This window comes from Somniosus microcephalus, chromosome 2 (genome assembly GCF_052327205.1).
Source record: "Somniosus microcephalus isolate GS21.2 chromosome 2, FLI_Smic_1.0, whole genome shotgun sequence".
Classification (NCBI taxonomy): domain Eukaryota; kingdom Metazoa; phylum Chordata; class Chondrichthyes; order Squaliformes; family Somniosidae; genus Somniosus; species Somniosus microcephalus.
Genome location: NC_140988.1, coordinates 33,046,277 through 33,073,109, shown reverse-complemented (window position 1 = coordinate 33,073,109; position 26,833 = coordinate 33,046,277).

Here is a 26,833-nt window from a genome sequence, read left to right as displayed (position 1 = left end):
TCAAACAGTGACATTCTCTGCAGTTTGATGAGGTCTTGCATACAAGACTTCATCAACCTTCTATCTTTTACAGAAATTAGATGGTAATTGCATCTGAGAATGCAACGGCCATCTCTCATCTGCAACACAGAGGTCCAAGACTCTCCCCAAAAAACCCAACTGAAGCCTGCAGGAAGAAACAAAGGTAAGTACACTTTTAATAACACTTTGCACTTACCTCAGATACTCACCTCTACACTCTTGCACCCATCACTTTCCCTCACACCACATTTTTGCACCCCCGCCGACCTCCCAGACCCCCTACTTGCCTTGCTGACCTGGCATGTTTTGGAGCCTTCGGGAAGCCCGCACTTGTGAGGTGTAAGGTTCGCAAATTCTGCAGATTCCCCCAAATCAAGAAGATTACCCCAAAGAAGAGATTGTTGGACTATTTCAAAGAATGTTGGGCCAAAAAGGGGCTTAAAGTAAAAACCCCAGGATTTTGGTTATTTTAAAAGAGCATGTCCTGGCTTGTGGAAGGCTGCGACAAAGGGGTTGGGATGGGCCTCTGTAAAAACAAACAGTTTGGGTATTGGCAAAGGCCGTACTGTCTGGGAATGTTCTGGACTGTCTCAGTCATTTTTACATAATGACAATAGGCCTACAGAAGAGCAGTTCCCGCCAAAATTACAGGGCCATCAAGAGTATGCATAATGCAGTACATGCCACTGATCAACAAAAGGGACCCTGGCCCCAGCAGGAGAAGACAAAACTTACTAATCAGACCAAAGATTAAACAGTCATTTAAAGCCAATTTAGGTTTTGATGGACCATCCCGAACCTAGTTTACACCAACTTAAATCAATTAAAAATAGATGGGACCAATCAATGTTAACGAGCCTGCCCAAAATTTAACAATGAACCGAGACTGATTTGCCGGGCAGATAAGCAGGCCTCAATTAGTATAAACTAAAGACCTGTCTCCACAAGAAATCAGTTCGATGAGTTTGATGAGTTCGATGGGTTCGAACAGTTCGATAAGTACAGTTCAGCAGAAGGAGTTCAACAGAAACAGTTCAACCAGTTCGAGAAGAAAGGAGAGACCCATCGTTCAAGTTTAAAACACCATCGAAACTTGGCGGTTTCAGAAGCAAGCATCTGGAAGCAGTTCTCTCGAAGAAGAAAAAGTAACACATCATCGGACACCTCGCTGCACCAAGGGCCCCACAAAACCAACAACCAAATATTACCAGAAGCCAACCAGGTAATACTGGGCCACCGCGACCAACAAGAAACCAACTCTGAAGAAACCAAAGATCTGCAAGTTTTTCCACTCTACAAACCATTCCTGCGTTTAGTGAGCATTATCCCTTGTCCTTTAGAGTCCAACTTAGCTAGTAAGGTGGGATTAGGAGGGGTGAGGTATTTGTCTACTGTAATTTTTCCCTCGTGTATGTCGAAGTGTTTCCCCATTTTATTAGAGTGTTAAGATTATTGTATTGTATTTCCCTTCTCAAATAAAAAACGAAATTCTTGTATCAAATTCAGTTGTCTGCTGCAATTTCATTACAACCCCCAAATAAGTCCAGGTCTAGAGCCAAGGGAGTGGGAGCGATTCGAACCACTCATAAGTCAAAGGCGAAGCTGACCCACACACTACCCCTTACAGAGGGCAAAAAGGGGAGAATCCTATTTTCTGCCTGTTAACTACCTGTTAACAGGCAGTTAATAGGCTTTAATCCCTTCCTGCCTCCAAGGATATGGGACCCGGCGTGGGACAGCTACCCACCTCCTAGGAAGATGGCATGGAGGCAGGTTGGGGGCGGGTTGGGCACCCACCCCCAAATTCTGCCATTTTCCCGGCAGTCCCGCCTCCAAACCCGTCTCCCCAGGGCTGGCAAAATTGCCCCCTTTGTGTTCTCCTCACAGCTTACTGTCCCACCTAGCATTGTATCATCAGCCAGTGAGAGAACTTGCCCCCCTTCCCGCCGCTTCTCTCTCCCCATCTCCCTTCCTCGCATTCCCCCCACTTCCTGCTCCCCCTCACTCTTATCCCATTAGTTCCTCCACTCCTGCTCCCCTCCTCCCATTACCTCCTCCACCCATCATCCCATTCTCCCTCACTCACTCCCCTCCTCTATCTGTCATCTCGCTTCCTTTCACCCTCCTATCTCCTTCCTTCACCCCCCCTCTTCCCCATCCTCTCTCCTCTCCCTCCTCTCTCCCGATGTCCTTCCATTCTCCGTCCTTTCTCTTCCCTCCCCCACCCCTTCCAGCCTCTCTCCTCTCTCTTACCCCACCCTCTCCCCCACCCTCGCCTTCCCCTTCCACTGTCAACCTCCATAAACCTCTTTCTCAAGAAATTTGCTCCAGATTCCCTGTGTGCAATGCCACACAAAATTGACTAGAAGAACATAAAATTCAAGTATTTCTTAAAAATAAGGACAGAATATATGAGCGGAAAATGTTTTTATTTCAGATTTCCAGCATCAGCAGTATTTTGCTTTTGTACCTTAAAATTAGAGCTAGGCTGTTTAGGGGTGATATCAGAAAGCATTTCTTTATACAAAGGGTAGTGGAAATCTGGAACTCTCTCCTCCCAAAAAACTGTTTTGAGGCTAGGTCAATTGAAAATTTCAAAACTGAGGTTGATAGGTTTTTGTTCGGTAATGATATTAAGGGAACTGGAACTAAGACGGGTAAATGGAGTTGAGATACTGATCAGCCATGCTCCAGGGGCTGAATGACCTACTTCTGTTCCTATGTTCTTCCTATGTTCTTTACTTCTGCTAAGAAAGAAAGGGCTAGATTTTCAGTTGCTTGCGCCAGCAGTTAGCGCCTTAAGAGAAGTGATTTTCGGGCGCTATGCGTGTAGCGCCCGGGCGCAGCGCAGTTTGCGCCCCGCCCCAAATTAAGTTGCCTGTTAGCAAAGTTTAGCGGCCGCCCGGATGCGCACGCAGAAAATGACGTCACATCCTCGTGCAACGCCCTTTGGCCGCCCCGAATCCAAACTTCAGTCGGACCGCCCCATTGTGCGGCTGGCGTCCAGAGCGTTTGTAAAATGGAACGCAACACACCCTGGGGAGCGCAAATTAAAGGGCACTCCTCCTGCACTATAAACGGCAGTCTGCATGTGTTGTGTGGAAGGATGCAGTGTGTGTTGTTCTGAATGGCGTATTTATGTTTCCGGACACCACCACCACCACCACCTCCTCCTCCTCCTCCTCCTCCTCCTCCTCCTCCTCCTCCTCCTCCTCCTCCTCCTCCTCCTCCTCTCATCATCATTCCCCAGACTCTGCCTTTGAAAAAAAACACATGCACCCTTCCCCTTTAAGAGCTCACTGGCACCAGAGTGTCTGCTGTGCGCTGCGCCCGAACTCGGGCGCTGCGCTCTGCACCGCCGGCTTAGCGCCTAAAGATAGTAGTGGAACGCCTCTTTTAGCGCTCCACCAACCTCTTAGGGCGAAGCCACTGAATTTCCGGCAAAGGGGCGCTACTTTGGGGCGGGCGCTAACTTCAGGCGGGCGCTAAGGTTAGCGCCCCAAAACTGTCTATACTGAAAATCTAGCCCTCAGAGAATTGCATTCATATATTCTGTTCAGCAATTCTGAAATAGGGTCCTCGACCAGAAACGTTGGCCCAGAAATTCTCGAGTCTCCCCGGGTGAGTACGCACTGGGTGCTCATGCGTGGGCCCGATGGAAGTGCCGGTTTCCTGCATGCACTGCGCATGCGCGGGAAACCGGCACTTCCGTTCCTCTGAGGGCAGGGGTTCAGAGGTCGAACACGTGCGCGGGGGAGTCTGCGCGTGCGCTTTGAACTTATGTTTTTTTTACAGGTTCCTCCGGGAGGGTAAGCCTGCAGAAGTTAGAAATTTAAAAAGCAGGCGTAAGGCCTGCTTTTTACAAGGTAAGTGGTCAATTAATTAAAATTAAAACAGTTTTTCCACAGGTTTATTATTTTTAAATACTTTAAAGCAAGGTAAGTTTATTTTTAGCCCCGTTAGAATATAAAACTATTTTTTTCAAAAATTTGAATTATTGTTTAAAATAGTTATTTAATGTAATTTATAGTTTGTTTAAAAAGTGCGATTTAAAAAAAATGTATTTTAAGGTTTACTGCTATTTTGGGGCCGTAGTATTTATAAGTCTTGACAGGTCTTCCTGTCAATACTTACGAATGGAGCATTCCCTGCTCCGATTGGCTGCCCACGGCCCACGTGATCCCAGGGGACGCATCGAACTAACTGCGCCCCTGGGATATGCAAGCACTGCGCGCCGGCAGCTGGGCCAGGCCCCGGATCGGAATTCCATGGGGCCCTATAGCTCAACCGCCGGCGCGCAAGCTAAGTGCAGGTCGGGGGCTTGTACCCGCGGGAATTTCTGGGCCCTTAACTCTGTTTCTCTCTCCTCGATGCTGCCTGACCTGCTGAGTGTTTCCAGCATTTTCTGTGGTTATTGCTTTCAAACGTTGCCTTGAGACATCTCAAACCACTTCATAGGCAATTACTCTGACGTGCAGGAGCTGTTGTTATGATGCTACTTTTGTTTAATTGTCGAACTATTTTTCAGAACAGCAATCTAAATCCAATTATCATTTTCATCTGATTTCCTATTTCACTGGAAGTATGGGCAACACACTCAATAGAACCCATTCTTTCAGCTGCATTCAATGACTGCTTTTAAAAGATTTGTTTTGTCATTAAAATGTGATTCTACTCAGTGACTACCCGGCCTCCTCCTGCATTTACCACTACCTAAGCTTTTATCTATGCTCATGGCCCTGGCGCTATCATTGCTTCTGCTCATTCAATCCCGGAGTCCAGCTGCACAATGACAGAATATACAACCATCTCTTGCTGCCTCTTGGCTTAATGCAGCTCTTGTGTTTATGTTGCCATCAGTCAGCCCACACACAGCCAGAGAAGAAAGAGGCAGAAAGACACATTGCAATCACTGCTCTTAAGTGTCCTTGAGTGACTTCTGTGTAGAAGCACTAATTTTGTAGCTTATTCAAACTGCACTAGGACCAACTCGATCTTACACACTGTCACTTCAATTTAGAGTGGAATAGAGATGGAAAAAGTTCAATCGGTCAACCTATTTTTCCATCTAAATGTTATGATGAACAAGTTAATGTTGCACTTCTTGAGCATTGCGTAGTTTACAGGCTCAGTATTACAGTACACTAAGATCATGATGACCTTCTGTCACCAATTCTCGTCAGTAAATTTCATTATGATAAAAATGTTAGAATACAGGAAACTTCGCGATATCCAGCACCGACGGGACTGGCGTGATGCTGATCTATGAAAACTTCCGGACAGACCAGCGCTAATGTTGAAGGATACGGAGGTTTTCATCTCCGTATCTGACAACAAACACTGTTGCTTAGCAACAGCTTGTAAACAGTCGGCCCGTACCTTGGAAGCGTCTCTGTAGCTTAGCAACAGCTTCAGAGAGGCTTTCCAGAGACAGACTGTTTAAAAAAATGCTAGGAGAAGAAAAAAAAAGAAAAAAAACCTAACAAAACGGCTGCTGATTTCTGCCGTTAGATCGAGGTTTCCGGACATACAACCTCCGGATAAACCAAAGTTTCCTGTATTTTTAAAGTGCCAGCTGCCATCCAAAGAAAGGTTTATCTGGGTCTGCGTCCGGGCACACTGAATCGCCTGGGCACAATGAATATTGGAAAATCGGTGGGTCGGAGCACATGCCTGTAAAAGAACCTGCCCGATATTCCAATATTTAGTACACCCAGGTGGCCTAGGAAAATCTCCTCTCTAGTGTTAGTAAATGTGTAAAGCAAGCCTGATAATCTGAAAAAAAGTTATTTGGCTCCAAATTTCCACAAAACAATATCAAACCTGTAGGACGTGGGATCAATAGGTTTATTTTTTTCCAAGTCTTCTAAATATGAGGCTCCCATCAGAGTAACCTTTACTCCTCACAGGAAAGCACTGTGGCAGCAGATGAGTAAGTGTTCATGTAAGTCCTGTGATGTAACCTCCAAGTCCCAGGGCCAGCGTACAAATATCTGAGCCAGAAAGGCTCTACTGGCTGTCAGCAAATTGCCTACGTTCTACAGTATACGTCACTCCATTTGGTGTGAAAGACTTGTATTTCTATAGTGCCTTTCACAGCCTCAGGATGTCCCAAAGCAGTTCACATCCAGTGAAGTACTTTTTAAGTGTAGTCACATAGAAACATAGAAGATAGGAGCAGGAGTAGGCCATTCGGCCCCTCGAGCCTGCTTCGCCATTCAATGAGATCATGGCTGACCATCCAAATTCAGTACCCTGTCCCTTACTTCTCCCCATATCCCTTGATCCCTTCCTTTAGCCTTAAGAAATATATCTAACTCCTTCTTGAATATATTTAATGAATTGGCCTCCACTGCCTTCTGTGGTAGAGAATTGCACAGGTTCACCACTCTCTGGGTGAAGAAATTCCTCCTCATCTCTGTCCTAAATGGCTTACCCCTTACCCTTAGACTGTGACCCCTAGTTCTGGACTCCCCGGCCATCGGGAACATCCTTCCTGCATCTAGTCTGTCTAGTCCTGTTAGAATTTTATAAGTTTCAGTGAGATCCCCTCTCATTCTTCTAAACTCCAGCGAGTATAAGCCAAATCAACCCAATCTCTCCTCATACGTCATTCCGGCCATCCCAGGTATCAGTCTGGTGAATCTTCGTTGCACTCCCTCCATGGCAAGAACATCCTTCCTCAGATAAGGCGACCAAAACTGCACACAATACTCAAGATGTGGTCTCACCAAGGCCCTGTACAACTGCAGCAAGGCATCCTTGTTCCTGTACTCGAACCCTCTCGCTACGAAGGCCAACATACCATTTGCCTTCTTAACCGCCTCACTGTTGTAATATATGAAAATAATGCAGACAATCTGTGCACAGCAAGGTCCCACAAACAGCAATGAAACAAATGACCAGATAATCTGTTTTAATGATGTTGGTTGAGGAATAAATGTTGGCCAGGACACCTGGAGAATTCCTCTTCTTCAAATAGTGGCATGGAATGCTTTTAAATCCACCTGCGAGTGCTGATAGGGCCTTAGTTTAACATCTTATCCGAAAGACAGCACCTCCGACAGTGCAGTACTCCTTCAGTACTGCACTGGAGTGTCAGCTTAGCATTATGTGCTCAAGTGTCTCGAGTGGAGCTGGAACCTATAACCTTCCAATTCAGGGCCAAGAGTGCTGCCACTGAGCTAAGGCTGAAACCGGTTGTGCAAAAAACTTGCTACATTCCCTGTTAGTGCAGTACTGCTGCCACATGTTTCTCTCCACTATTGGTGGAAACATAAATCAGATTGAAATAGGGCAATTTCAGCAGGGGGAGATGCTTGAGTCATCAGAGCATGATGATAACATAACCTGCTGACACAACACCTTAAATAACCCATTGTGCCGTGCTTCTTTAACACAATGAATTACTCACCAATTCTGGCTTGCATTTTCATGTCTTATTTCAGGAAACTTCATTACTTCTTTTCTTATCTAGGTGATACAGTACTTACACATATTAGACAATACTAGACAAATAGCCAGTTCCCCGTCACCAGCACTGCTTGCTTTCCCCTCACGAATTACTTCCTTCAGATGACTAAGTTTATAGCACCGATATATAGCAAAGGACATATTTGCTAGTCATGCAATACCAGACTTGACTGAATTGTTACCTTTTATCACAGGAGTATTCAGGTGAAGGGGAGCTCGTGAAAGGGCAACAATTTATATTTCATGCTTTTAAATGAGCGCTGCTTTCATGAAAAATGGGTTCAGCCGACCATCCGTTGTTTTATTTAGAAACACACAGCATGATTCTACAAATCACATTGAAACAATTCAGATCACTTGTCTCATCATGACCGAATGGCACATGGTTACCTGGTTCTCCTCCCTTCTCCAATAAAAGGATTGCTGCACACACATCCTTTACAGACTAAAGACTGTTCTCTAAAGAGAGCTATAAGAACATTGGGAGCAGCAGCGGGAGTGGACCGACCTGTGAGGGAGCAGGCGAAGGAGGAGCGAGGAAATAAAGCCCGAGGCTCGAGGCCCAGACCGAGCTGTTGGGAGCAGCAGCGGGAGCGGACCGACCTGTGAGGGAGCAGGCGAAGGAGGAGCGAGGAAATAAAGCCCGAGGCTCGAGGCCCAGACCGAGCTATTGGGAGCAGCAGTGGGAGCGGGCCAACCTGTGAGGGAGCAGGCGAAGGAGGAGCGAGGAAATAAATCCCAAGGCTCGAGGCCCAGACCGAGCTATTGGGAGCAGCAGTGCGAGCGGACCAACCTGTGAGGGAGCAGGCGAAGGAGGAGCGAGGAAATAAAGCCCGAGGCTCGAGGCCCAGACTGAGCTATTGGGAGCAGCAGCGGGAGCGGACCAACCTGTGAGGGAGCAGGTGAAGGAGGAGCGAGGAAATAAAGCCCGAGGCTCGAGGCCCAGACCGAGCTATTGGGAGCAGCAGCGGGAGCGGACCAACCTGTGAGGGAGCAGGTGAAGGAGGAGCGAGGAAATAAAGCCCGAGGCTCGAGGCCCAGACCGAGCTATTGGGAGCAGCAGCAGGAGCGGACCAACCTGTGAGGGAACAGGTGAAAGAGGAGCGAGGAAATAAAGCCCGAGGCTCGAGGCCCAGACCGAGCTATTGGGAGCAGCAGCAGGAGCGGACCGACCTGTAAGGGAGCAGACGATTTAAAGAACAACAAAAAAACAAGGAGTGACGTCACAGGAAAGCAGGAAAGTGATTGCTTGGGCAGTATTTTTCTGTTTTCTTGGGCATTGGTTTAAATTAAGAGCCGGGATTAAAAATAAACATTCAAAACTTAAACGCTTAATTAATTAAATACATTAGAGATGGCAGGGCAGGCGATGTGTCACTGCTGCAACATGTGGGAGCTGGTGGACACCATTGAGGTCCAAGGCAACCACATTTGCAGGAAGTGTTGGTTGCTCGAGTAACTTCGGCTCCATGTTGATGAGCTTGAGTCCGAGCTTCAAACACAGACACATCAGGGAGGCGGAGAGTTACCTGGACGCTGTGTTTAAGGAGGCAGTCACACCCTTTAGATTAATTAATTCAAATTTGGTCCGTGGTCAGGGACAGGTGGGTGTGACTACAAGTGAGACAGATTTGGGGAACCAGCGGGTAGTGGTGGAGGAGCCTCAGCCATTGCTCTTGTCCAACAGGTACGAGGTTCTTACTCTCTGTGTGGATGAGAGCAGGGACTGCAGGGAGGATGAGCAAACTGACCACAGCACCGTGGTACAGGGGGCCATTCAAGTGAGGGGAGTAAAAAGAAATGTGGTAGTGGTAAGGGACAGCATAGTTAGGGGGATAGACACTGTTCTCTGCAGCCAAGAGCGTGAATCCAGAAGGCTGTGTTGCCTAGCCGGTGCCAGGGTAAATGACATCTCCTCCGGACTGGAGAAGAACTTGGAGTGGGAGGGGGAGGATCCAGTTGTCATGGTCCACGTAGGTACCAACGACATAGGTAGGACAAAGAAAGAGGTTCTGCTAAGAGAGTTTGAGCAGCTAGGGACTAAATTAAAAAGCAGAACCACAAAGGTGATAATCTCTGGATTATTACTTGTGCCATGAGCAAATTGGCATAGGGTCAATAGTGTAGGGGGGCATCCTTTACCTAGTTTACGGTAATTTACCTGGTCAGGCAGCCCTTTGCCACTGCACTGTGACCAATTCCAATCAGCGGTTTTGAATCGCTAAACCTTCCTTCCAGTTCAGACTGGAGGAACTTATAATTAATGGTATATTAAAAACAGACAAATGGTCTGGATGCAAGAAAGTCAAATTTTATTAAAACGAAAGAAACTACACCACACAATCAAAGTCATCACGGTAAAATTGCTTAACAGGGGAAGGCAGACGACAAAAACGAGGGATAAATGGCTACAATGTTAATCTTACAATCTTAGCAACATTTCCCTTAAATTACCACCCCTTTACTTCTCACCAGATTGTCTTGCTAGTGGGTCAGAAGTCTTGCTTACCTGCAGTCCAAAGAGTAAAATAGAAGAGAGAGATGCTTCTGGCAAGCTATCTTTTATACCCCTTTTTTTGGGGCCCGCCCAGTTCTGATGTTTCTGGGCTAAAACAAAAGAGATCCAAACTGTCCACTTGTCTGGGATGAGTTTGGATAAAGTTGCAGTTTAATTGTGTCCATTGTCTGTGATGGCTTTCGAATAAAGCTGCAGTGGTTTGAATGTGTTCTCCCATTCATTTAAACGGTTCCTCCTCAGTTTGGATGTGTCCACTTGATATACAAACAAATGCTAATAGCATTCAATTGCTTTGTAAACAAAGCATTGTCCTGTGGTCATCTGGAACCGCAATTGATTGACAGTCTTGAGTGCTTAGCAAACAAAGTCCCTTTGTTCATGCTGGCAGTTTCAAGCACTTGATCTTAGAGTCAATTTCAGTGAATGGATGTGTGTAAACAACCCAGTGTGCTTGCTGTCCGATGATTGGCTGATTCAAACGGGCTACTCCCCAGTGTAAACAAACAGCTTTTAGGTTACCGGACCCGCCCAATACCACAGGGTGACTGACAGCTCGGGCTCCATTCAAACCCACTACAGGGCAGCGCTGAGCTTTTTCATATGCTAACAGCCTGTCTGTTTCATATGCTAACAGCCTGTCTGTCCTTTTAAATTCTGTTTCCATGAGGTCTGTTCAGCCATTTTTAACAGTCCAAAACTCAAGAGCACATCTTTTAATAAAATGTACAATCTTAAAGTGTGCGATTTTCACAAAGTTCTTTGATTCCAGTGTCCAAGTGCTGCCCAGCTTACGAGCTTTTTAACGTAGCCTTTTGCAGTTCTGGGTATGTTTTAAAATATTGTCCAACCCAGAGACAATTTAAATCACACAGGCCTTTGTCCACGATGTGAATTAATATTTCCCGATCTTCAGGGGCTGAGGGGATTTTGTGACCCCTACATTCTGCCCTTGGATACTTCCAACTTGCTTGTAGTATCCTCTTGAAGAAGTGAGCAAAATTTTCTGTCCCCCCCACAAACAATCATCCCCTGTATTTACCTATAGCTACCTAACACTGATCTCCCAATCCGTCTATTCCCCTCAAATCCAAGAAAAACCATGGTATGGTAGGCATCTACAGATACATCAATTACAAAATGTTACAATAGGGGTCTCATACCCCTGCACCACTTGTTACATTATAACATATTACAAAATGTTGCAATCTTGTTTCTACAATGTAATCAAAATGATCCCAAGCACAGGGAGGGTCCTACGCCTCTGCACCCGCTTGGAACTGTAAAACAAAATACAAAAATCTTCATTAAACATTTGAAACAAAATGCTGAAACATTTGAAACAAAATGCTGAAATAAACCCCGACCATCACATGCCAATGATGGGTCACGAAATTCGAGTGGGTATTGCTCCTACCACTCCCGGGTAACGCGCCCCTATCTGACAAGGCGCCCACGCTTCCCCACCATCACTCCTCAATAGCGAGGTCTCCCGCAAGTGAAATTTGGTCAGGATAGTGCTGGGTTGGGGTCGTGCCCCACCCAGCTGGGGCCATCTCTTCCGTGTAGGATGAGTAGGCAGGTTCCTCTGGACCCTGTCCGGTTTCTCCCGAAGGTCGCTGCGGGGTCTCCTCCTGGATTTGTCCAGTGGCGAGGTGATCCCCAACATTCTGTATAACAATATCTTCATTCGATGCCCAGCTCGGGCTGGGCGAACAGGGCTGCTCCTTTGTCCACTCTCCTGCAAAAGAACTTGAAAGGACATGCAGCCAGGTCTCTCACTGACCTGCTGCCTTAGGTGGAGACATATTCGGGTCCCTCGACCTCAGACCAAAATACTATCATTTGGCACACTTAGAAACTTAAACTTTAAACTTAAACTCAAAACTACTAGTTACATTCTAAACTTAAAATTTAAACACCTTAAAAGCAAGCTATAAACATTGGTAACTTAACACAAAGCTATAATACAAATGCCGCCCATCTCTGGATGGCCAGGCTAATCTCTGGTGTCACTGTCACAGATTACTGCTGCCTGCAGCGAAGCTGGACTGCCTCCTGCTTCTGGTCCCTGGCAGCTTATGGCTGCTAGTTGGGGACCTCTGTGATCTGTTTCCTCCCGGGCTCGGGAGATTGCTCTTTGTGGCAGCTACTCTGGTGACCATCTTACCTTGGGCTTGCAGACCCGCTGAGATCTTCTGAGGGGCGTCTCTGTGGGGGAAACTTTGGCTGATGGACCCTGAACCTGGGTCACAGCCCTAGCTGGCTGGGAACCTTCTCCCCCTGATGCAAACAGCCCGCACTGTTTAATATACCTGGCAGCCTGCCAGTAATCCGGGTTTGTCTCCTTTTCCCTACCCACTCCTGTACTGGGGGCAGGTATCCCCTCACCACCCGCTGCTGGTGGCTGAAAATCTTCCTCTCCAGGTCCAAAACCTGTTACCGGCTCCTTCCATATGTCCCCTGCAAGAGGAATTGCTATCCCTTCCTCCCCAGAGTCCCACACCATAGGGGGAACCACTCTAGAAGCAGGCTGGGAAGCTTGTCCCGTTAAACAGGCGACTGCGCCTGCTCGAACCTCCTCCCCGGAGTCCCGCGGCAGAGGCGGTGAAACCTCAGTATTCAAACAGGCGACTGCGCCTTCGTGGGAAAACTGAAGAGGAGCCGCTGTGGTCACGGGCTGGGGAACTGCGCCTGCGCAGACCTCCTCCCCGGGGTCCCACGGCAGAGGCTGTGAAACCTCTGTATTCAAACAGGTGACTGTGCCTGTGCGGGAAAACTGAAGAGGAGCCGCTGTGGTCACGGGCTGGGGATCTGCGCCTGCGCGAACAGGCCATTCAAAAGACTGGGGAATTCCTGTCTCCAGACCAGCGACTACGCATGCGCGGGCAGTCTCTTCACAGGGCGGCTCCTGCCTGGGGCCCCCCAAGCAGTTTTCTGTGAATGAACTCGCAGCAGCCTGGAGATTTCTACTCACAGGCTGCAGTTTCTCTGTTTCTGAACTAAATAACTGGTTCAAATTTAAACTTTGGCCAAAACTTAGGTCCCACTGGGGCGGGGAAGTGTCCCAATTGGTGGGCCGGACAACTTTTCCCTTGAAACAAGCCACAGCGCCTGTCTTTACATCCTGTGAACTTGAACTTTTATGGTCAGATTTATACAATTTACATTGGTTGGTGTGGAACCACTTTGTGCACCGGGGTAGTTTTACTGCATAGACCATGGGGCTGGCCCTATCAACTATACTATAGGGTTTCATGTAGAGTGGCTCTAAACTTCCCACCCGGGCATAGTTTCTTACCATCACTAGGTCTCCTATCTCCCACTGGTGGCTCTTGCTAGGCTCGAGCAGCAGCCGGTTATTCCAATGCTGCTTCCCCATGCTGTCTGCTGCCTGCCCATTAATTCGTTTGAGGGGTCTGGAGCATACCCCCGCCTGCTCCTGACCGGTGAATCCCGATCGTATGTATGGAACCCTGTTAGACAGAGGTGAGGTGGTGGGATTATCCGTATGGATCACGGTGCATGATGCCCCCGTATCCAATAGATAAGTCCCTGTAACCTTCTCTACCTCCATCTGTACGAGCGGTCTCTTCCATTCATCGTACCAGAGATTACACAGATGGACAGGCTGCATGGGCTCCAGTCATTGTGGGGAGGCAGAGGTGGGCGAGGGGGCTGCAGCACCACTGATGGCTCTACCTTTCCCTGATTGGCCCTGAGGAAAGATTTTATCGACTCCATGACGGACTCGACTGTATCGGAAGGAGTTTCTGTCTCTGCCTTCTGAGTTGGGGCTGCGGGGGTCCTGGCTTTATCGTCTCTCCCAGGCCTTTTACAATCCCTGCACCAGTGGCCATCCTCCCCGCACCTGTAACAAGTGACTTTGTTCTGGGAGGGACGGCTCCCCTCCTGGCGCCACTCTTTCTTGTATTGAGCCCCAGGTTTAACATCGTGGACCGTACCCTTTTGCTGGGGGGTCCCACTATTCCTACCATTCCTATATGCTACCGTGAGCTGCCGGATTACAGTCTCTTCGGTTGCTAGGGGGTCTCGGTGGTCAAACCAAGTATCAGCCTTTGCTTTTATCTGGGGCAGGCAATTGGACACCAGGCAACGAAGCCATTGGGTCCGCTGCCACTGGTTCAGGTGTGCCCTATCTTGTCCCCCTGTACACGCGCTGTTGTAGACTGGCCACAGCCTGTCTGCAAATGCCTGTAGGGTCTCCCCTTCCTTCTGCAGTGTTTTCCCTATGCGATCGAATGGACTGCCGTCGTTCACACCTATGGCTTCCAGTATTTCCTCCTTTAGGTCCTCAAAACCCTTCTGCCCTCTCTTAGACTCATCTGAAAGGGTCTGATAGAGCTTACTATCTACAGAGAAAAGCAACATTTTGGCATCACAGGCTGCCTGTTCTATCCCTTGGAAGTGCATTGAGGGGTCTCCCTTTTCGGCGAGCAGGGGAATATGTTTCACCAGGCCTCTGAGCTGTTGGGTATCATAGGGTACCAGATAGGTATGCTGAACAGCCCCTGGGTCATTATCGTTCATGGGCGGACCGTACCTCCATTGTCGGAGGGGGTACACTGGTCCTGGTCCCCACCTGCCTAGCGGGACCTGCTGGCATTTTCCTACCACCCCATTGTCCACCCCTTCTTGCTGCCAGAGCTCCTCAAAACTCGGAGCTGTGGACTGCGGTCTTGGGATCTCTAATTCCCTAGCCAGCTCTGTTCTGGGTGCTGCCTGTGGGGCGGTTTGATTTGGGCTGCTGGTACTGTCCGACGGACTTCGCTTCCGACTTATGAGACATACCATCCCTTTAGTCCTTAGTAACTCCATACCCAAACTCTCTATCTTTCTGTTACACGGGGTATGATCTGCTCCACTAAACCTTTGGTTGCAGGCCAGCTTATAAGCTGCCTTTACCTCCCTAACCATTTCCTCCTGCTCTGTTACTTCTGAGGTGAGGCAGGTATTCTCTTCCCGCAGTCTCATCTCGTTACTCTTTGCTTCTGTAATTTGGCACTTTAGGAACTCTATCTTGTGCCTCGCGTGGCTTTTGCCCTCACTAGCTTCTTGGGTGAGGTGTGCGTTTTCCTCCTGTAGCCTCATCTCACTGTCCCTAGCCTCTGTGACTTCCTGCACAAGGCGCTCTATCTCTGCCTGGCATTTCGTGACCTCTAGTGTGAGGCGTGCATTTTCTTCCCGCACCCTCATCCCACTATCTCTGGCCTCATTCACCTCTCGTATTAGGCGTTCTACCTCCGCCTGGCATTTTTCAAATTCTGACTCCCGATTCTGGGCCTCTGTAACCTCCTCCCGCACCCTCATCTCACCCTTCTTAACCCAGCCACCTATACCATAATAGGTCAGCTTACACGCTGCCGCTAACTTCTGCAGGGCTACCCACAAACTGAAAGCAAGAAAAGCAAGAGCTGATGCTCTCTCTAGATCCAGACCACTTATCATATCAAAAACTGCCTTCAGTCCCTTCGTGGTCGCCAATTTGTAGGGGGGCATCCTTTACCTGGTTTATGGTAATTTACCTGGTCAGGCAGCCCTTTGCCACTGCACTGTGACCAATTCCAATCAGCGGTTTTGAATCGCTAAACCCTCCTTCCAGTTCTGACTGGAGGAACTTATAATTAATGATATATTAAAAACGGACAAATGGCCTGGATGCAAGAAAGTCAAATTTTATTAAAACGAAAGAAACGACACCACACAATCAAAGTCATCATGGTAAAATTGCTTAGCAGGGGAAGGCAGATGGCAAAAACGAGGGATAAATGTCTACAATGTTAATTTTACCATCTTAGCAACATTTCCCTTAAATTAACACCCCTTTACTTCTCACTAGATTGTCTTGCTAGTGGGTCAGAAGCCTTGCTCACCTGCAGTCCAAAGAGTAAAATAGAAGAGAGAGATGCTTCAGGGAAGCTATCTTTTATACCCCTTTTTTGGGGCCCGCCCAAATCTGATGTTTCTGGGCTAAAACAAAAGAGATCCAAACTGTCCACTTGTCTGGGATGGGTTTGGATAAAGTTGCAGTTTAAATGTGTCCATTGTCTGTGATGGCTTTCGGATAAAGCTGCAGTGGTTTGAATGTGTTCTCCCATTCATTCAAACTGTTCCTCCTCAGTTTGGATGTGTCCACTTGATACACAAATAAATGCTAATAGCATTCAGTTGCTTTGTAAACAAAGCATTGTCCTGTGGTCATCTGGAACCGCAATTGATTGACAGTCTTGAGTGCTTAGCAAACAAAGTCCCTTTGTTCATGCTGGCAGTTTCAAGCACTTGATCTTAGAGTCAATTTCAGTGAATGGATGTGTGTAAACAACCCAGTGTGCTTGATTGGCTGATTCAAACGGGCTACTCCCCAGTATAAACAAACAGCTTGTAGGTTACCGGACCCGCCCAATACCACAGGGTGACTGACAGCTCAGGCTCCATTCAAACCCGCTACAGGGCAGCGCTGAGCTTTTTCATATGCTAACAGCCTGTCTGTTTCATATGCTAACAGCCTTTCTGTCCTTTTAAATTCTGTTTCCATGAGGTCTGTTCAGCTATTTTTAACAGTCCAAAACTCAAGAGTACATCTTTTAATAAAATGTACAATATTAAAGTGTGCGATTTTCACAAAGTTCTTTGACTCCAGTGTTCAAGTGCTGCCCAGCTTACGAGCTTTTTAACGCAGCCTTTTGCGGTTCTGGGTATGTTTTAAAACATTGTCCAACCCAGAGACAATTTAAATCACACAGGTCTTTGTCCACGATGTGGATGAATATTTCCCGATCTTTGGGGGCTGAGGGGATTTTGCAACCCCTACAATAGGATCAGTGAGATGAATGCATGGCTCAAGGTTGGTATGCGAGAAGTGGGTTTTGATTCATGGGGCACTGGCACTAGTACTGGGGAAAGAGTGATCTGTTCCGTTGGGACGGAATACACCTGAACCATGCTGTGACCAGAGTTCGAGCGAATCGAATAACTGGGGAGGTAGATAGGGCTTAAACTAAGTAAGGGGGGGGAGGGTTCTGTTGGAGAGAAATTTAGAATGCTAAAGTGAAAAGACAAGGAGGCAGTGCAGGAAAGTGATTGGGGTAAGGATAACCAGTTTGTGTCAGGAAGGGACAGATCATGCAAATAAAAGAGTGCACTAACAAATAGGGTGCGGGTAAAAAAAAATGGTAGTAAATGGTAACAAATAGGGCCAGAGTACAAAAAAATGTTAAGATGTCTAAAAACATTAAAAAGGCAAATCTAAAGGCACTGTATCTGAATGCACGAATCACTCATAATAAGGTAGACGAATTAACAGCACAAATAGATGTAAACAGATATGATATAATTGCAATTATGGAGACATGGCTGCAGGTTGACCAAGGCTGGGAGCTGAATATCCAAGGATATTCAATATTTAGGATGGACAGGCAAAAAGAAAAAGGAGGTGGGGTGGTGTTGTTAGTAAAAGATGAAATCAGACCAATAGTGAGAAAGGATATAGGCTCAGAAAATCAAGAAGTAGAATTACTATGATTGGAGCTTAGAGGCATCAAGGGACGGAAAACATTGGTGGGAGTTGTCTATAGGCCTTCAAACATAAGTGGTAATGTAGTGGATGACATCAAACAGGAAATTAGATAAGCATGTAACAAGGGTACTACAGTAATCATGGGAGACTTTAATCTACATATAGACTGGCCAAACCAAATTAGCAATAACACTGTGGAGGATGAATTCCTGGAGTGTGTATGTGATGGTTTTTTAGACCAGTATGTTGAGGAGCCAACTAGGGAACAGGCTATCCTAGATTGGGTTTTGTGCAATGAGAAGGGGTTAATTGATAATCTTGTTGTGCGGGGTCCTTTAGGGAAGAGTGACCATAACATGATAGAATTCTTCATTAAGATGGAAAGTGAAGAAGTCCAATCCGAAACTAGCATCCTAAATCTAAACAAAGGAAATTACGATGGTATGAGGAGTGAGTTGGCTATAATAGATTGGGGAGCTTCATTAAAAGGCATGACAGTGGAAAGGCAATGACTAACATTTAAGGAACGAATGAATGAATTGCAACAGTTATACATTCCTTTCTGGCGCAAAAACACAAAAAGAAAAGCAGCCCAACCATGGCTAACAAAAGAAATTAAGGATAGTATTAGATCCAAAGAGGAGTCATATAAAGTTGCCAGAAAAAGTAGCAAGCCTAAGGATTGGGAGCAGTTTAGAGTTCAGCAAAAAAGGACCAAGAGATTGATAAGGAGGGGAAAAATAGAGTATGAGAGTAAACTTTCAAGGAACATAAAAGTGGACTGTAAAAACTTTTACAAGTATGTAAAAAGAAAAAGATTAGTGAAGGCAAATGTAGGTCCCTCAGAGTCAGAAATGGGAGAATTTATAATGGGGAACAAGGAAATGGCAGAGAAATTAAACAAATACTTTGGGGGGGATTTTAACACAGGTGTGGGATGGTGTTGTGTTATCTGAATTTCATGTTTCCCACACGAATCTAAATGGATGTGGGAGATTGATGCAATTTTAACTGAATTGGCCAATTGATTTCCAACGTGTGGGAAGCCTTTGCAAATGGGTTTTTCATGACTGAAAGTCTCCTCCAATGATGTCATCATTGCTGCTGCATTTAAGGTCCACGGCAAGCCTTGCTTCTTCTGCAGACTGCCAAGCTTCTTGACTGTGCAGTGTGAGGGAGCTGCAGCAAATATGACGAGCGGGAGGGCCAGATCAGCTCCTCGCTTTGATGAGGTGTCACTGCAGGAATTAGTGGATGGGGCTAGGGCCAACGGGGAGGTGCTCTTCCCTTCAGCAGGGAGGAAGAGGCCTCCCACTCAGATCAAGGCAGTGTGGATGCAGGTGGCTGAGGAGGTCAACTCCTTGGGAGTCACCCACAGAACCTGGATACAGTGCAGGAAAAGGTTTCATGACCTTCAGCGCACTGGAAAAGTGAGTATGAATTTCCCATTTCCCTCAATCTGATCCCCTTTGCCTTTCCGCACCAGCACTCAGCTTTAGCAATCTCTTTCTCCACATCCCACTTGACACTGACATCCATGCACCCTTGCAGTCCGATTCGGGAGAATATATAATGGAGAATAAGGAAATGGCAGACCAATTAAACTCATACTTTGGCTCTGTATTCACAAAGGAGGACACAAATAACCTCCCAGGAATATCGGCAAACATAGGGACTAATGAGAGGGAGGAGCTGACAGAAATTAGTATCTCTAGGGATATGGTGTTGGGTAAGTTGAGGGGACTGAAGGCCGACAAATCCCCGGGGCCTGATAAACTACATCCTAGGGTACTTAAGGAGGTGGCCCTGGAGATAGCAGATGCTCTAAGGATCATCTTCCGGAACTCCATTGACTCGGGAACAGTACCCGTGGATTGGAGGGTAGCTAATGTTACCCCAATATTTAAAAAGGGGGGTAGAGAGAAAGCAGGGAATTATAGACCAGTAAGCCTTACATCGGTTGTGGGCAAAATGCTAGAGTCCATTATTAAGGATAAAATAGCGGAGCACTTGACAAATGGGGAAAGGATCGGACAGAGTCAATATGGATTTACAAAGGGTAAATCGTGTTTGACTAATCTGCTGGAATTTTTTGAGGAAGTAACTGGTAAAATAGATGGGGGAGAGCCAGTGGATGTGGTGTACCTTGACTTCCAGAAAGCCTTCGATAAGGTTCCACACAAAAGATTATCATGCAAAATTAAGGCTCATGGGATTGGGGGCAAAGTATTAACGTGGATAGAGAACTGGCTGGCGGATAGAAAACAGAGAGTTGGAATAAACGGCTCGTTTTCGGAGTGGCAGGCAGTGACCAGCGGGGTGCCGCAAGGATCTGTCCTGGGACCCCAGCTGTTCACAATATATATAAATGATCTGGATCAGGGAATTGGATGCAATATTTCCAAATTCGCTGACGACACTAAACTAGGAGGAGGGGTGGGCTCTGATGAGGATGTCAGGAGGCTACAGTGCGATTTGGACAGGTTGGGGGAATGGGCGGATACGTGGCAGATGCACTATAATGTGGATAAATGCGAGGTTATCCACTTTGGGGGTAAAAACAGGAGGGTAGATTATTATCTAAATGGCAATAGATTGGGAGATGGGGAAGTGCAGAGGGACCTGGGTGTTCTTGTGCACCAGTCACTGAAGGAGAGCATGCAGGTGCAACAGGCGATTAAGAAGGCAAATGGTATGTTGGCCTTCATATCAAGGGGGTTCGAGTATAGGAATAGGGATACCTTACTACAGCTGTACAAGGTGCTGGTGAGACCGCATCTGGAGTATTGTGTACAGTTTTGGTCGCCCCATCTGCGGAAGGATGTTCTTGCCATGGAAAGAGTGCAACGGCGATTCACCAGGCTGATACCTGGAATGGCGGGAATGACCTACGAAGAGAGATTAAATAGTTTGGGCTTGTACTCACTGGAGTTTAGAAGATTGAGAGGGGATCTCATCGAAACATATAAAATTATGGCAGGCCTGGACAGGCTGAATTCAGAGAGAATGTTTCCAATGGCCGGGGAGCACAGAACCAGGGGCCACAGTCTAAAAATAGCGGGCAAATCATTTAAAACAGAGATGAGGAAGAACTTCTTCACTCAAAGAGTGGTGAGCCTGTGGAATTCCCTGCCACAGAGGGCTGTGAAGGCTAATTCAATAAATATTTTCAAGAGAGAATTGGATATATTTCTGAAGGCTAAGGGGATTAAGGGTTACGGAGAAAAGGCGGGGACGGGGTACTGAACTGGTAAGATCAGCTATGATCTCAGACGAAGATCAGCCATGATCTCATTGAATGGCGGAGCAGGCTCGAAGGGCCGAATGGCCTACTCCTGTTCCTATCTCTATGTTTCTATGTTACCCATTCCCTCTCTCTCTATGCTCACATTCACATAACTATTTGACCATGCAGCCCTCACACTCCCTATCACTCTGATGCTTTGAACACAACTGACAACACACAGGGAGGGCCCTTGGTCTTGCAACCTCACCCCATCTTTGTCTCCTTCTAAGTATCTATGCAATGCAATCTCTACACTCACTCCTTCATTCTCACTCAACCTCCACTTGTCTCCCTCATTGCAGGAAAAGAGAGCCAGGACAGGAGGAGGGACAGCCTCAATAGCCCACCTAACCAGCTGGGAGGAGGCCGTCCTGGAAATTATGGGAATAGAGGATGATTCGCGCGTGGGGGATGGACAGACGGGTGTAACACAGCAAGCTGGTGACAGAAAAGTTTCCCATCTCTGTCTTTGACATTGCATGAGTCACTGATAATGATTGTGAAGCTGTAACAGATGGACTTATGAGCATCTGCAAAAAGCTATGTTCATGTAGCCTTTGCATCCCATCTCTGGCTCTTTCCTTTACTCACCCACAGGACCATCACAAACATCCATCCCCCCTAGCCAGGAAGAAGAGGCTGAGCAGCCAGACTCCTCAGAGGAAGCTGCAACCTCTGAGGGTGCAGCGTCACCAGAAATCTGCGCACCCAGCACCAGCGCAGACACTCACACCTCGGTGGGACTTTCGGGACATAGAGTAGTGTTGTCACCTGGTGTATCACAGCTCACAAGTGAGCATCAGCAGATTGTGGAGACAGGGACAGCAATGAAGAGTCCTAGTTGGAGGGCGCAGGACTCTGCCAGCTTGGCTCAGCAGCATGTCGACCCTCTGCCTCTGGGTCCATCCATAAGATCAGAGGTGACGGAACTCCAGGCACAGATGCAGGAGTCTCTGGCAGGTTTTGTCTCTAGGCTCGCTGTGAGTGTGGAGCGAATGGAGGAGTCCATAGCGAACATGAGCAGAGCCTTTGTGGAGTCATTGGCACATGAACGCATCACCACGGAAAAGATGGCTACCTCCGTGGAAAGGATTGCTACATCCATGGTAAGGCTGGCTACCGTAGAGGAGAGGATGGCTATGGTAGAGGAGAGGATGGCTATGGCCATGGAGGAGCTTAGTCGCCAGGGTATGGAAAACATGGTCATTGTTCAGAATAGAATAACATCTCCTGAGGAGCGATGGGCAACTATTAAATAGAGAAACCAGACCTTCATGGAAGTACTTCTGAGTAGGACTGCCATTGCAGATACGGGTCCCCATGGCCCCCCTGATGTGCAACAAGGTGCGCTCCAGCCACTTGCAGGTGCTGAGGGGGACCTGACCCATGAGAGGGAGGTTGGTGGCAGACCTCAAGGAAGTGGGGGCTCCTCTCCAAGCGCTCACACTTCCATGCCACTGCAGAGCCCTCAGTCAGAGCCCCACCAGAGTCCACACCCAAGTGAGATAGACATCTCAACCCCTATACAGCCACAGGAACAGCAGACTGTTGACGAGCCCTCACAGGCTCGCAACCCCAGAGGACACCCGCCAAAAGGTGTCGAGACAGGAGCAGCAGGAAAGTGAGTAAGGGGCCTCCACATCTGCTGAAGCCACAGGGGAGGCACCATGTAGGAGCATGCGTAAGAGGAAAATTCTGCACAAATAGTCACCAGGGTAGTCACTTGGGTGCAATTTTGTGTTTATTGTAAAAATGCCATCACGTCGTTATTGAACATAAAAATTCAGATGGCAAATGTTGCAGTTGTGGCATCTGTCATTTTGCTATTGGGACTTCCACATTGAGGCCTTAGGAATACTTGCAACTGTCAGTATGGTGGTCAGAGTGCTAGGAATCCTCTGGTTCTTGGCCATTGTCGAAGCTCTGGTAAGAAGCAGCGAGGCAAAAGTGTTTGATTGACAAGGCTAAGCAAATCTGGCCAGGATGAGTGTGTTCCTTGCATCCGGGGCAGCAATGTTCTCGCATAATGCTGCCACTGGTTGATGGGCCTCTGCAGGATGTTCGTTTTTGCATTCCTCCTCCTCCTCCTCCTCACCTGAGGAGGATATGTGAGGAGCCACTTGGTTCTCAGGCATCTGCAAGCCACGACGCTGTGCCATGTTGTGAAGTGCACAGCAAACCACGATGATTCTGGAGACCCTGGCTGCTGAGTATTGTAGGGTTCCACCTGATCTATCCAGGCATCTGAAGCGCATCTTCAGCAAACCGATGGTTTGCTCGATAATGGATCTGGTGGAAATGTGGCTGGAGTTGTAGAGCTCCTCAGCTTTGTTGGCTGGCCTCCTCAACGGCGTCATTAGTCATGTCCTCAGGGGATAGCCCTTGTCTCCAAGTAGCCATCCATTAAGTTGGTCTGGGGGACTGAATAGCGGCGGCATACTAGACTGGCGCAGTATGAAGGAGTCATGGCAACTGCCAGGGTACATGGCACAAACATGCAAAATCTCCTTCTTGTGGTCACACACCAGCTGAACATTGAGGGACTGGAAGCCCTTGCAGTTGACAAAAATACCTGGATTGCGATGGGGTGCTCTAAGGGCCACGTGTGTGCAGTCAACGACGCCCTGCACCCTTGGAAAGCCTGCCAGATTAGCTAATCCAACCGCTCGCGCCGTGACACTTGCTCGATCCTTAGTGAAATGGATGTGATTGTGCGCAAGGGCAAAGAGGGCATCGGTTACCTGCGTGATGCAAGTGTGTGCGGCCGCCTGGGAGATGCCGCTGATGTCTGCTGCTGATCCCTGGAATGAGCCTGAGGCAAAAAAGTTGATTGCGGTGGTGACTTTGATGGCCACTGGTAATGCTTGTCCACCTGGTCCTCTGGGCAGCAGGTCTTGCTGTAGCATTGCGCAGATGTCAGTCACTACCTCTCATGAAAGTCGCCTTTGGCACTGCTGCTCAGACATGTTGTGGTAGCTGACCCTACGTCTGTAGACCCTGTTTGGGGGGTATCTCCTGCACCAACGGGCTTCCAGGTGCTGGCCCCTTCTGGCCTGTGCAGCTTCAGGTGGGTGAGCAGCAGCCTGGCGCTGGTGCTGCTGTTGCTGGTGCTGCTGTTGTTCCTGGTTCTGCTGCTGCTGTGGCTGGTGCTCGAGCTCCTCTAATGCCCAGATGGGAAGGAAATAAATGGCTCCCATGCTTCTGGTATATGCCTCAGTTGAGGAAGCGCTGAGTGAAGTTGGCGAGAGGGGTTTCCCAGGAGGTCACACTGGAGATGGGTGTGAGGCTCCAACCTTCCACAGGTGTGGTTAAGCCTTCTAAAAGTTGCCCCAGACCTGAGACCACTAAGTCCTGCCACCTTCAAATCATGGCTGATCAAATCTCCTCTTTAATGGTTGACCTGCAGTTGATAGTCAGCAATGCAATAGTGCTCCTGCCAGGTTTCACATTCGTGTTTTCCCACCAGGCGTGTTTCACGTGGGAAAAAGGTTAAATTCGCAAGGGCCTTTCAAAATAGGATTATAGAGGCCATTTAGTGGTTGTTAAGGCATTTAACGACCAGTCCCACCTGTTGGATGCGGGACAGAGTCAGGACCATCAGACACGACTGAGTTAAAATTGCTCGGAGTCGGGAACCAGGCGGGGGGGGTGCGGGGTGGGGGGTCCCGCCCGCCCGCCCGCCAGTTTTTGCGATTTTAACCCCACGCATGCCTCCAAGCCCTCCTCCATGGCTCAATGAAAATCGAGGCCTTTGGCTCTGTCTTCACGGAAGAGGACACAAATAACTTTCCAGAAATGTGAGGGAACCAAGAGTCTAGTGAAAAGGAGAAATTAAAGGAAATTACAGGAAACTTTGGTTTATCCGTAGGTTAACTGTCCGGAATGCTTGAGCCACCGGCAAAAATCAGGAGCCGTTTCATTAGGTTTTTTTTCTTTTTGTTGCTTTTTTTCACCAGTCAGGCTCTGCAAGGTCTCGCTGAAGCTGTTGCTAAGCTACAGAGATGCTTGCAAGGTACGGCCGACTGTTTAGAAGCTAAGCAACAGGGTTTGTTGCCAGATACGGAGTTCAAAATCTCCGTATGTTTCAACATTAGCGCTGGTTTGTCCGGCAGTTTTGATGGGACGGCAACAGCTCGGTCCCGTCGGTGCCGGATAGCACAAAGTTTCCTGTAGTAATAGTAAAAATATAGTGCTGGAGAATTTAATGGGACTGAAAGCTGATTAATCCCCAGGGCCTGATAATGTGCATCCCAGAGTACTAAAATAGGTAGCCATGGAAATAATGGATGCATTGGTTGTCATCTTCCAAAATTCTAGATTATGGAACAGTTCCGGCAGATTGGAGGGTGGCAAATGTAGCCCCCCTATTTAAAAAAGGAGGGAGAGAGAAAACTGGGAACTACAGATCGGTTAATCTAACATCAGTAGAAGGGAAAATGCTAGAGTCTATTATAAAGGATGTGATAACAGGACATTTAGAAAATATCAACTGGATTAGGCAAAGTCAACATGGATTTATGAAAGGGAAATTGTGTTTGACAAACCTACTGGAGTTTTTTGAGGATGTAACTGGTAGAATAGATAAGGGAGAACCAGTGGATGTGGTGTATTTGGATTTTCAGAAGGCCTTTGATAAAGTCCCATATAAAAGGTTAGTGTGCAAATTTAAAGCACATGGGATTGGAGGTAATATACTGGCATGGATTGAAAATTGGCTAACAGACAGGAAACAGAGAGTAGGAATAAATGGGTCTTTTTCGGGGTGGCAGGCGGTGACTAGTGGGGTACCGCAGGGATCAGTGCTTGGGCCCCAACTATTCACAATATATATCAATGATTTGGATGAGGGAACCAAATGTAACATTCACAAGTTTGCTGACGACACAAAACTAGGTGGGGTTGTGAGTTGTGAGGAGGATGCAAAGAGGCTTCAAGGCGATTTAGACAAGTTGAGTGAGTGGGCAAATACATGGCAGATGCAGTGTAACGTAAATAAATGTGAAGTTATCCACTTCGGTAGGAAAAACAGAAAGATAGAGTATTATTTAAATGGTGATAGATTGGGAAATGCTGATGTAAAAAGGGACCTGGTGTCCTTGTACACCAGTCACTGAAAGCAAACATGCAGATGCAGCAAGCAGTTAAGAAGGCAAATGGCATGTTGGCCTTCATTGCAAGAGAATTTGAGTACAGGAGCAAGGATGTCTTACTACAATTGTACAGGGTCTTGGTGAGACCACACCTGGAGTACTGTGTGCAGTTTTGGTCTCCTTACCTAAGAAAGGATATACTTGCCATAGAGGAAGTGCAGCGAAGGTTCACCAGACCGATTCCTGGGATGGCAGGACTGTTTTATGAGGAGAGATTGGGTCGACTAGGCCTGTATTCACTAGAGTTTAGAAGAATGAGAGGGGATCTCATGGAAACGTATAAAACTCTGACAGGCCTAGACAGACTGGATGCAGGGAGGATGTTTCCCCTGGCTGGGGGGTCTAGAACGAAGGGTCACATTCTCAGGATATGGGATAGGACATTTAGGACTGAGATGAGGAGAAATTTCTTCACTCAGAGGGTGGTGAACCTGTGAAATTCTCTACCACAGAAGGCTGTGGAGGGCAAGTCATTGAATATATTCAAGAAGGAGCTGGATAGATTTCTAGACACAAAAGGCATCAAGGGGTATGGGGAGAGTGCAGGAATATGGTATTGAGATAGAGGATCAGCCATGATCATTTTGAATGGCGGAGCAGGCTCGAAGGGCTGAATGGCCTACTCCTGCTCCTATTTTTCTATGTTTCTATCAGAAATAAGAGCAGGAGTAGGCCATACGGCCCCTCGAGCCTGGTCCACCATTCAATAAGGTCCTGATCATCGACCTCAACTCCACTTTCCTGCCTGATCGCCATGTCCCTTGATTCCCCTAGAGTCCAAAAATCTATCGATCTCATCCTTGAATATACTCAAAGACTCATCTTTCACAGCCCTTTGGGGCAGATAATTC